Source organism: Oncorhynchus kisutch, linkage group LG19 (genome assembly GCF_002021735.2).
Source record: "Oncorhynchus kisutch isolate 150728-3 linkage group LG19, Okis_V2, whole genome shotgun sequence".
NCBI lineage: Eukaryota > Metazoa > Chordata > Actinopteri > Salmoniformes > Salmonidae > Oncorhynchus > Oncorhynchus kisutch.
In genome coordinates, this window is record NC_034192.2 from 36811642 (window position 1) to 36824137 (window position 12496).

A 12496-nucleotide genomic window follows, 5' to 3' on the forward strand; every position below is an offset into this window, starting at 1 on the left:
CCACCGGAATATGGAAAATCACCCTGTCTGTTCATAAAGAAAGTTTATCTCAAGATACTGCACAGCTTAAAGGTGTCATTCCGAGCCATGCATGAGTCAGGAGAGCGATGAACACAGTCATATTTGCAGAATATTTTACACACACATACACGCACATGCACAGTCACATATTGTAAGCACACAAAGATGATCAAACTCCCTCTAACAAGCACTCTCTCTCTCTCTCTCTCTCTCTCTGTCTCTCTCTTTCTTTCTCTCTCTCTCTCTCTGCTGTGCCCCAGGCGACCTAAGCGTGCGGTGCCAGAGCGGTCCAGCAGGCCATTGTGTTTCTTCCCTCTACCACATCACTCTGACTGTGTTAACTCAGAAGGCACTCAGTCGTGACGCAGGCACCTGCTCAGAGTACAAAGAGGGCCTGTTTGAGTGTAATGATTCCTAATGTACAATTATCCAGGTGCCAAGGAACATAAACATAAATAAAAAATATTACCTCTCCATCAAGTACAGGGCTCAGCCATGCAGAAAGATACAGAGTGTATTACTGAGCAGTGGGCTCCCCCTTTGCCGACCGACGCAGAGGTCAAAAACTACCGGCCTTAAGGCAGCGAGAGCAACGGTATGCACAATTGCAAAGACAAACACAGAACCGAACGTGTGTTAATAAAGGCGCAAGCAGGTGTGACTAACGAAACGCTGAAAAAGTACGTCCCACCCTGGACATTCATCAAGGATGTACAGAGCGTTACGGAAACCCTGTCATGGGCTACAGTGTTTACGCTTCTCTTTGTGTCATCCAATGACACACTTTGTTAGAAGACCTTGACATCCATTTCAAGACATCGCCTCCTCTCTTTCTCTACCCTCTCGCTCCCTCACCCCCCTCTCTCTCAATATCTTTCTCTCTCTTGCCGAAGCAAGTGAAAATAGAAATAAACAAATCAGGAATGAAGAGTAAACATTATTCTCTCTCTGTATATCAGACTCTCTCTCTCTCTCTCTCTCTCAAAAAAAAAAGTTCCAAAAGAATGAAGACATTTCAAATGTCATATTATGTCTATATACAGTATTGTAAGGATGTGCAAATAGTTCAAGTACAAAAGGGAAAATAAATAAACAAATATAGGTTGTATTTACAGTGGTGTTTGTTCTTCACTGGTTGCCCTTTTCTTGTGGCAACACGTCAGAAATCTTGCTGCTGTGATTGAACACTGTGGTATTTCACCCAATAAATAGGGGGTGTTCGTCAAAATCTGATAAATTCTTTGTGGATCTGTTTAAATCTGTTTGAATATGTGTCTCTAAAATGGTCATATATTTGGCAGGAGGTTAGGAAGGGCAGCTCTGTTTCCACCTCAGATTCTATGGATTCTTCATTGAGCTGATTTCTGACGTGCTGTTCCTTCTTTTTCCGTAGTGCATTTCTGTATTGTTCTAGTGATTCACCATGGTGAAGGTGTGGGCTCAGGTTTCCTGGGTCTCCATGTTTCTGGTTTGAAAGGTTTCTCAATTTCTTTCTTAGGTTTTTGCATTCTTCATCAAACCATTTGCCACTGTTGCTCATTTTCTTAGGTTGTCTGCTTGACATGTTTAGATTTGAGAGGGAAGCTGAGAGGTCAAATATACTGTTTAGGTTTTCTACTGCCAAGTTTACACCTTCACTATATCAGTGAAACATATTGTCCAGAAAGTTGTCTAGAAGGGATTGGATATGTTGTCGCCTAATTGTTTTTTGGTAGATTTCCACACTAGTTTCCTTCCATCTATAGCATTTCTTAATAGTATTCAGTTACTTTGGCTTTGATGCCTCTGGACTGAGCATATCTCTGTTCAAGTAGAGTGTGATTTTGCTGTGATCTGAGAGGGATGTCAGTGGACTGACTGTGAACGCTCTAAGAGACCCTGGGTTGAAGTCAGTGATAAAGTGGTCTACAGTACTACTGCCAAGAGATGAGCTATAGGTGTACTTACCAAAGGAGTTCCCTCGAAGCCTACCATTGACTATGTACATACCCAGCATCCAACAGAGCTGCAGTTGTGACCCATTTGTGTTAGTTATATTGTTGTAGTTGTGTCTAGGGGGCATATGGGGGAAGGAATGCTGTTGGCTCTGGGTAGGTGTTTGCCCCCCTTTGTGCTGAGGGTGTCAGATTCTTGTCCAGTTCTGGCATTTAGGTCGCCACAGAGTAGTACATGTCCCTGAGCCTGGAAATTGTTGCTCTCCCCCTCCAGGGTGGAGAAGCTGTCCTTGTTAAAGTAGAGGGATTCTATTGGGGAGATATAGTAGCACACATGAGGACATTTTTCTCTGTTGAGATCAATTCCTTATTAATTTCTAGCCAGATGTAAAATGTTCCTGTTTTGACTCATTTAACGGAATGGGTTAGAACTGCTCTATAGCAAATTAGCATACCCTTGAGTTTCTTCCCTGTTTCACACCTGGCAGCTTGGTGGATGGGACTACCAGCTCTCTGTAACCTAGAGGGCAACCAGTGGATGTGACTCCTTTATATCATGTATCTTGTAGGATGACAATGTCTGCATTTCCAATTTCTTTGATGAAGTCTGTGTTCCTGCTCTTTAGGCCAAAGGCAGACGACCTCAGACCTTTTATATGACAGGATTAGATAGTAAAAGCTTTGTGTTCCATAGTGTCTAGTGTTGTTTTTGTGTGGTTTAGGCCCGGACCATCACAGTAGGTGTGAGCAGAGAATGTTGAGCATCTGATACATACCTCTTGGGTCGCAGGATGGGGCTTGGGCAGGTATAATAGTGAGGGTTGGGCCTGTTGCTCTGCTCACGGCCTGGGCATATGTCCTGCTATCATGTTGAGGTCCTTGCCGCAGGGGCGGGGGGCATTTGGTGGGCAGAGGTCAGAGGTCTGATATGGCAGAACCTATATAGGGTGTAGCCAGGGTTTGCTTGGGTGGTCTTAGCTGGTTGGGGTGTGGCTGGTGATGCTGTGGTCTGGGTGTAGGTCCTCTTGGCGTGGGTTCTCTCGGTGCAGGTCCTTCAGGAGTGGGTTTTGCAGGTCTGGGAGGGTGTCTTGCTGGTCTGGGCGGGGTGTCTGTTGCTCTGTTGCTCCTGTGTGAGGTGCTGGAGCTACGGTTGAGGGTGACGTCCTTCAGGGTCCTGGCAAAAGTTGGGATTGCTGCCTTGTAGAGGTGGACCAGGTTGTAAAGGCTGTTCATGTCCAGGGTGGAGTGGTGGGAAAGGTAGACATTAGGTTTTGAGGCATAGTCTCACGAAATGCTTGCATTCACCTGCTGTATGGTGGCAGTGTAAAACTGTTTTTGTGGTAGTAGGGTGGAGATAACTACTTGTGCTTTGGGGAAAGTGGAAGAAGCTTTTTCAATGACTAATTTGATTGCTGTGGCTATCCTTTCCAGCTGGGCCCTCAGGTCATTTATGTGAATTATGATGTGGCTGGAGGACCCTATTCTGTCCTCTGACAACAGCTCTAGGTCATGCCTGTTCAAGAAAAAGTTTATCCTCTTGAATGTATTTGCCATTTGAGTCAATGAGGAGCACAATCTCTGGCTTTTGTGTGTCCTCAGCGGATGTGTGGGGGTTGTCAAGAGAGCTATCAGGGGAGCTGACAGGGGGGCTGTTAGGAGTGGGCGGGATCTGTTGGGTTGGTGAGTCCTGTGTTGTCTGTCCCATTATGATGTTGAGGCTGTGGTCCGGGTCTGAGGCGGGATGTTCTGCTGGCTTCTCTGGGGGAGTGTCCTGCTCTCTGTCACACTTCAACTTTGTCACCTCCTCCTTCAGTGCCATGTGTTCCTCTTTAAGTTCTCTCACCTCAGTCGAGAGCAGCCAGCTCTCCCAGACAGCCGTCCATCTCCACCTTCTGCCCCCTTGGGTCTTGTTGGGGGGGGGGGGGGGGCTGTTGCGCTGGTCTGTTTTGTGGGTTTGTTCTGTCTGGATTGTATGGACTATCTCTCTGAGCTCCAACATGTCTCATGTCTCTCTCCAGCTCTGTGAGTTTATCCCTCTCAGTGATGGAGGAGCAGTGCAGTTGTGGGACCAGGGATGGTTCAGTGCTGGAGGGGGGGGGTGATTATCCTCGTCTGCAGGAAAGTTTGAAGAGGTGTGATCAGACTCACTCAGGGTGGGGGAGTCGTCACACAGAGAGAGAGCTTTTCCTGCTGTGCTCTCTCTTTGATCCCGTAAAAGTCCTGCTGAAACTGCATGAGGAGGCCCTGCATCATTACTGTCCCAGACTTGTACACGTTGACAGAGGTTGTTTCAATTTCCTCAATGTCTAGTTTTCTGAGTTTCCAACCTGGGCCAATACCCTCTCTCTTGACATAGGGGTAGTGTGCTCTTGTAGCACTGTGTCATGCCAGGGGATGGTCTGTGTTAATATAGCACCATGCCAGGGGATGGTCTGTGTTAATATAGCACTGTGTCATGCCAGGGGATGGTCTGTGTTAATATAGCACTGTGTCATGCCAGGGGATGGTCTGTGTTAATATAGCACTGTGCCATGACAGGGGATGGTCTGTGTTAATATAGCACCATGCCAGGGGATGGTCTGTGTTAATATAGCACCATGCCAGGGGATGGTCTGGTTAATATAGCACTGTGCCATGTCAGGGGATGTTCTGGTTAATATTGCACTGTGCCATGCCAGGGGATGGTCTGGTTAATATAGCACTGTGCCAGGGGATGGTCTGGTTAATATAGCACTGTGCCATGTCAGGGGATGGTCTGGTTAATATAGCACTGTGCCATGCCAGGGGATGGTCTGGTTAATATAGCACTGTGCCAGGGGATGGTCTAGTTAATATAGCACCATGCCAGGGGATGGTCTAGTTAATATAGCACCATGCCAGGGGAAGGTCTGGTTAATATAGCACTGTGCCATGCCAAGGGATGGTCTGGTTAATATAGCACTGTGCCATGCCAGGGGATGGTCTGGTTAATATAGCACTGTGCCATGCCAGGGGATGGTCTGGTTAATATAGCACTGTGCCATGCCAAGGGATGGTCTGGGTAATATAGCACTGTGCCATGCCAGGGGATGGTCTGGTTAATATAGCACTGTGCCATGCCAGGGGATGGTCTGGTTAATATAACACTGTGCCATGCCAGGGGATGGTCTGGTTAATATAGCACTGTGCCAGGGGATGGTCTGGTTAATATAGCACTGTGTCATGCCAGGGGATGGTCTGGTTAATATAGCACTGTGCCAGGGGGTGGTCTGGTTAATATAGCACTGTGCCATGCCAGGGGATGGTCTGGTTAATATAGCACTGTGTCATGCCAGGGGATGGTCTGTGTTAATATAGCACCATGCCAGGAGATGGTCTGTGTTAATATAGCACCATGCCAGGGGATGGTCTGTGTTAATATAGCACCATGCCAGTGGATGGTCTGTGTTAATATAGCACCATGCCAGGGGATGGTCTGGTTAATATAGAACCATGCCAGGGGATGGTCTGGTTAATATAGCACCATGCCAGGGGATGGTCTGGTTAATATAGAACCATGCCAGGGGATGGTCTGGTTAATATAGCACCATGCCATGAGATGGTCTGTGTTAATATAGCACCATGCCAGGGGATGGTCTGGTTAATATAGAACCATGCCAGGGGATGGTCTGGTTAATATAGCACCATGCCAGGGGATGGTCTGTGTTAATATAGCACCATGCCAGGGGATGGTCTGTGTTAATATAGCACCATGCCAGGGGATGGTCTGTGTTAATATAGCACTGTGTCATGCCAGGGGATGGTCTGTGTTAATATAGCACTGTGCCATGCCAGGGGATGGTCTGTGTTAATATAGCACTGTGTCATGCCAGGAGATGGTCTGTGTTAATATAGCACTGTGTCATGCCAGGGGATGGTCTGGTTAATATAGCACCATGCCAGGGGATGGTCTGGTTAATTTTGAACCATGCCAGGGATGGTCTGGTTAATATAGCACCATGCCAGGGGATGGTCTAGTTAATATAGTACCATGCCAGGGGATGGTCTAGTTAATATAGCACCATGCCAGGGGATGGTCTAGTTAATATAGCACCATGCCAGGGGATGGTCTAGTTAATATAGCACCATGCCAGGGGATGGTGTAGTTAATATAGCACAATGCCAGGGGATGGTCTGTGTTAATATAGCACCATGCCAGGGGATGGTCTAGTTAATATAGCACCATGCCAGGGGATGGTCTAGTTAATATAGTACCATGCCAGGGGATGGTCTAGTTAATATAGCACAATGCCAGGGGATGGTCTGTGTTAATATAGCACCATGCCAGGGGATGGTCTGTGTTAATATAGCACCATGCCAGGGGATGGTCTGTGTTAATATAGCACAATGCCAGGGGATGGTCTATGTTAATATAGCACCATGCCAGGGGATGGTCTGTGTTAATATAGCACCATGCCAGGGGATGGTCTAGTTAATATAGCACCATGCCAGGGGATGGTCTAGTTAATATAGCACAATGCCAGGGGATGGTCTGTGTTAATATAGCACAATGCCAGGGGATGGTCTAGTTAATATAGCACCATGCCAGGGGATGGTCTGTGTTAATATAGCACAATGCCAGGGGATGGTCTAGTTAATATAGCACAATGCCAGGGGATGGTCTGTGTTAATATAGCACAATGCCAGGGGATGGTCTAGTTAATATAGCACCATGCCAGGGGATGGTCTAGTTAATATAGCACCATGCCAGGGGATGGTCTAGTTAATATAGCACCATGCCAGGGGATGGTCTAGTTAATATAGCACCATGCCAGGGGATGGTCTGGTTAATATAGCACCATGCCAGGGGATGGTCTGGTTAATATAGCACCATGCCAGGGGATGGTCTGGTTAATATAGCACCATGCCAGGGGATGGTGTAGTTAATATAGCACCATGCCAGGGGATGGTCTAGTTAATATAGCAAGATGCCAGGGGATGGTCTAGTTAATATAGCACCATGCCAGGGGATGGTCTGGTTAATATAGCACCATGCCAGGGGATGGTCTAGTTAATATAGCAAGATGCCAGGGGATGGTCTGGTTAATATAGCACCATGCCAGGGGATGGTCTAGTTAATATAGCACCATGCCAGGGGATTGTCTAGTTAATATAGCACCATGCCAGGGGATTGTCTGGTTAATATAGCACCATGCCAGGGGATTGTCTGGTTAATATAGCACCATGCCAGGGGATGGTCTAGTTAATATAGCACCATGCCAGGGGATGGTCTAGTTAATATAGCACCATGCCAGGGGATGGTCTAGTTAATATAGCACCATGCCAGGGGATGGTCTGGTTAATATAGCACCATGCCAGGGGATGGTCTGGTTAATATAGCACCATGCCAGGGGATGGTCTAGTTAATATAGCACCATGCCAGGGGATGGTCTAGTTAATATAGCACCATGCCAGGGGATGGTCTAGTTAATATAGCACCATGCCAGGGGATGGTCTGGTTAATATAGCACCATGCCAGGGGATGGTCTGGTTAATATAGCACCATGCCAGGGGATGGTCTAGTTAATATAGCACCATGCCAGGGGATGGTCTAGTTAATATAGCACCATGCCAGGGGATGGTCTAGTTAATATAGCACCATGCCGGGGATGGTCGGGTTAATATAGCATCCATGCCAGGGGATTGTCTGTGTGGAAAATGACGTTTCTTACATTCCCCTCTTTGTAGCAATCAGCAAATAGTGTCTCTGGCTTGTTCTTGAGCTTTTCTTGTACTTAGTCCGCGCAGTGTTCATTTTAATATCCATGGGGTACTATATTGTAAAGACCTCTCCACAGTCATGAGCCATGGGGGATTCAAAGGCCTCTGCATTTGGGTGGCTCAAGAATTTTCACACCTCTCACTTCACACTTCAGTGCTATTTGAAGTTGCAGCCAGGTCAGTTCTGTCTTAGCAGCTTGGTAGCTTAGTAGCCTTATTTATTAAGCTTTATATAACAAAATTAACTACAGATTATTGTATTTTACTTGTTGGCTTCAGAAGTTGGTTCAGACAGAACCTTACACACTCAGTTTTGTGTTGGATGGTATTTCCGGGTTCCGCTGTGTTTCTTCTGCAGGTTTTGGTTTGTAGACGTTTTTCTTGATAGTCCTTGGTAGTAAAAGTCCATTCAGGTAATTTTGTCAAAAAAACCATCAAGGTTTTAGGTATGGACTTTTGATTTGGTTTTGATGTTGAGGTAAGTATTCTGTATGTCCTTGCTAAAAAATGTAACTTTAATTATATTTATCTAACTCTATCGATCTTTCTATCTTTGTGCAGAAAAACTCAGGAGCCTATGATCTCACTACCTACCACTCTGTCTCATCTATTCTCTCTCGCTCTATCATCTCGCTTTCCCTATATTATCTCTCTCTCTCCCTTTCTTTCTCTCTCCTTCCTTCCCTCGCTCCCTCTATTCACACCCTTCCAGCTAGTCTACTACCTCTTGTCTCTCCCTCTCTTTCTGTGGCTCTCTCGCTCTCTTTCTGTGGCTCTCTCTCTCTTTCTGTGGCTCTCTCTCTCTTTCTGTGACTCTCTCTGTCTCTCTGTCTCTCTTTCTTTGTGTCTCTATCTTTCTTTCTGTGGCTCTCTCTCTTTCTGTGACTCTCTCTCTGTATCTCTCTTTCTCTGTCTCTCCCTCTCTTTCTGTGGCTCTCTCTCTCTTTCTGTGGCTCTCTCTCTCTTTCTGTGGCTCTCTCTCTTTCTGTGGCTCTCTCTATCTCTTTCTCTCTGCCTCTCTCTTTCTGGCTCTATTTCCATGTCGTTCTCTCTCTCTCTCTCTCCCTCTGTCTATCTCTCTCTCTCTCTCCTTCTGTCCATCTCTCTCTCTCTGCCTCCCTCTGTCTGTCTGTCTGTCTGTCTGTCTGTCTGTCTGTCTGTCTGTCTGTCTGTCTGTCTGTCTGTCTGTCTGTCTGTCTGTCTGTCTGTCTGTCTGTCTGTCTGTCTGTCTGTCTGTCTGTCTGTCTGTCTGTCTGTCTGTCTGTCTGTCTGTCTGTCTGTCTCTGTCTGTCTCTGTCTGTCTCTGTCTGTCTCTGTCTGTCTGTCTGTCTGTCTGTCTGTCTCTCTCTGTCTCCCTCTGTCTCTCTGTCTCCCTCTGTCTGTCTGCCTCTCTCTGTCTGTCTGCCTCTCTCTGTCTGTCTGCCTCTCTCTCTGTTAGTATTCTTTGCATCAGTATGGCATCAGCACGTGTTCTCTCTGTATTACTGTCTGATGGGTGTCTCTCTCTGAGCTCAACATAGACCTTGTTAATGGTGTGCTCGTGTGTGTGTGTGCATGTGTGTGTGTGCATGCAGGCGTGCGTTTGTGTGTGTGTGCATGAGTGTGTTGAGGACCAGCAGTGCTAGACCAGGATGATTAATCCACAGACCCACAGACTAGGGCTCCAGCATCAAAAGACACACGTCTGGAGGAGGCATGAGGCTGGAGGCAACTAAGAGACAAGCTTATTCAACAAGAGACAGACAAAAGCTGTTTTGGACTGCTGGCCTTAATTGATATGTGATCAATAGGTCAGGTAAAGGTCAGGTAAAGGTTAGGTAAAGGTCAGGTAAAGGTCAGGTAAAGGTGAGAAGGTAAGTTCCAACGAAGACAGTGGGTAAGACAATGCCAATTATGCCATATGTGATCTTGAGTAGGACGTTGCATCATCTGAGCTTCACAGAAGTATGATTATGGTTCATGTGTATTGAAAGCTACAACATATCAACAATCAGAGGTATGCCCATTACCCATTGTCAGGGCCCAGACCACAAGAGGTCTTCAATGAATAATGTTTAATGCATTAATACGGTGTCATTCATCCTCCAACCTCTGCCCTTTTGTTAAGTTCTGAGCCCCGTAATGAAATATGCTGTGTGGCAATGAGAGAAAACAGGTTGGTTGATTAAATGATGTACACTTAAGCCGCCTGCTTGTTTTAAAGGGAACACAGTCATCCACAACACTACTCCACTGACTGTTAGTGTTCTTGAAGTAACTGGTGGTCAGTCAGTCAGTCAGTCAGTCAGTCAGTCAGTCAGTCAGTCAGTCAGTCAGTCAGTCAGTCAGTCAGCTATTGGTTCATTCTAGTACTGCTACCAGTCTCCTCTGAACGGAAGGAGAGACACCGCTGACTGGATTTTATATCAGTCAAAAAGAAACAAGGGGAAGTTGGGGGGAAATAATAAAGAAAGAAATCATATATTGTGTTTCTGTGTGTGGGGAGAGTGTTGTGCGTGTGTTGATTTTACACTGTTACAGCTCTGTGCAAAGTCACATCTCATGCTGATATGTTTTTCTAAACTCTTTTTTTCTGTTTTTGGGACGTTATTGGGAATAAAAGGACAATCTGTTAATTTTATGCTTTCAGATAATCCCTTTTTCCATTTTTGAGCCTGTTGGCAAGCTTCCAAACTCAATTTCTAGTGTTGATAACCATATCAGAGGAAACCTGGACCCACCACCAGGTAGTAGAGGTTTCAAAGCCACAGTCAACAGAAGGCAGACATATTACACTGTTTTACCCTGGTGACAGTGTACATTTTTTATTTTTGCATTGTGAATCAATTCCCTGCACTTTAAAAGGTTGCCGCTGGCAATTTAAGGAGGTTGGGTTTACTCTGTGTTTCTACATAAGCCCTGGGCTGGAAACCACATCACACATTCAGATTGACACTCCTGCCTGCATGACTCCCCCAGTACTGTCACACAGACGCACACACACACGAGAGAAGGCGCGAGAGAGGTTTAAATGTGATTTACACCATTGCACTCTGCAAATTGTATCGTGTGAAAAGCTTGAGCCCTTAAGCCAAGTCGATTATATTTCCCCAGCTTTGGCTGTCAATCTCTTACTGTTTACCAACAGGGCTGATTAGTAAATGCTACGCGCTGCCATTCCCCCACCCGATCCCCACGCGCTCGGAACCTCCAAATTAATTTCCTTCTGGAAGCACAATCCATGGCCTCTCGCCGTACCGTTGTTTGGCTTTGCGGAGAAACCCCAGGAGTCCACTCTTCCTGTCTTTCTCCTCCTATTCTTCTTTATTCCTCCACTTCCTTCCTCACCCTATTCCCTTGAGGGAGTGATAAGGTCTTCCCTGTCAATCAGGCCTGTTTGAAAGAGGTCAAGCTACATGCTCCGTTCTGCTCCATTCTGTTTACCTGTTTAAATCTCACCTGTGTTTTCTCTTCCTGATAAGCAGCCTGGGTGGACGTGTTCCAAGGCTGTTGACATATACTGCTTTGGTATTTGGAGAGTGTTGCCATCTGGCTAACTTTTTTAAAAATCAATCCCAGCTGTGTTATGTTATTTGTTGGTGTAGTTTCTCTCCTTGACATTACACTACTTACATTACTTACATTACATTACTACCTACCTGTAATTCAGTGCAACACATGTATGTCTCCAACCACCAACACCAGAGGGATTTCTTATGGGCCATCAGCATTGTTCACCACAAATCTCGTCTCTCATATAGCCCTACAAACCAGTTAGACATGCTTAGACTTTCCGTGTCACATGTGAGGCATTATTTAAACAGGAGGCACATAATTGACTTCCTGGTAACTGGAACTCCCATCCCATCTCAGCCGTCTCTCCCTACTGTTGTGGGATGCTGTTGCTGTGCTATGGTGGCGGGGGGGGGGGGGGGGGGGGGGGGGGGGTTGAGAGGAAGTCAACAGCATTATTATATAAGTACTGTTGTTGTCCTGACAAAGCCCTGCACATGGCTCTCTGGCTCTCTGCTGGCCTAGCTGGTCACGATGCAAGGCATGCTGGAAAGAGATGGGGGCATCTGTGGCCAGATTACTGCTGGTACAGCGGGCATGGCGGGCAGCGACACAGGCAGAGACTGTAGGCTGGTGTTAAGCTTTCCAACTGAGGGACAAACTGCTCTGGAGCCCCACTGTGGAACTGATCACCACCACACCACCCCTCCCGTCCCTGGCTGGCCAGCACATCGCTGGCTTTCTCTCTCTGCTGCTCTCTAACTGGCTCTCAATGTCTTTCTCACATCGTTGTTTGTATTGTCGGTCTATGGTTTGTCTGTCTCCTCTATCTCTTTTAATATCACATTCCTCTTCCCAACTCTTTATCACTCGCTTATCCTCTTTCTAAATCTGTCTCAGTCTCTTATCCTACGTCTCTCCATCTCCTTACTCCCTCTTCTCTCTCTGACTATCTATCTTCAGAGATGTGTTTGTCCTGGTGTGGTGTGATGGACTGGAGCGTCCGCTGGGTGGTTCCCCGGTCTTCCTATCTGCTCTGCGTGTGTTCCTGGATCCAGTCTGTTGTTGTTCTCCTGCTCTTTGTGGTTGTCCATCTCTCTCTCTCTCTCTCTCTCTCTCTCTCTCTCCTCTCTCTCTCTCTCTCTCTCCTCTCTCTCTCTCTCTCTCTCTCTCTCTCTCTCTCTCTCTCTCTCTCTCTCTCTCTCTCTCTCTCTCTCTCTCTCTCTCTCTCTCTCTCTCTCTCTCTCTCTCTCTCTCTCTCTCTCTCTCTCTCTCTCTCTCTCTCTCTCTCTCTCTCTCTCCTCTCTCTC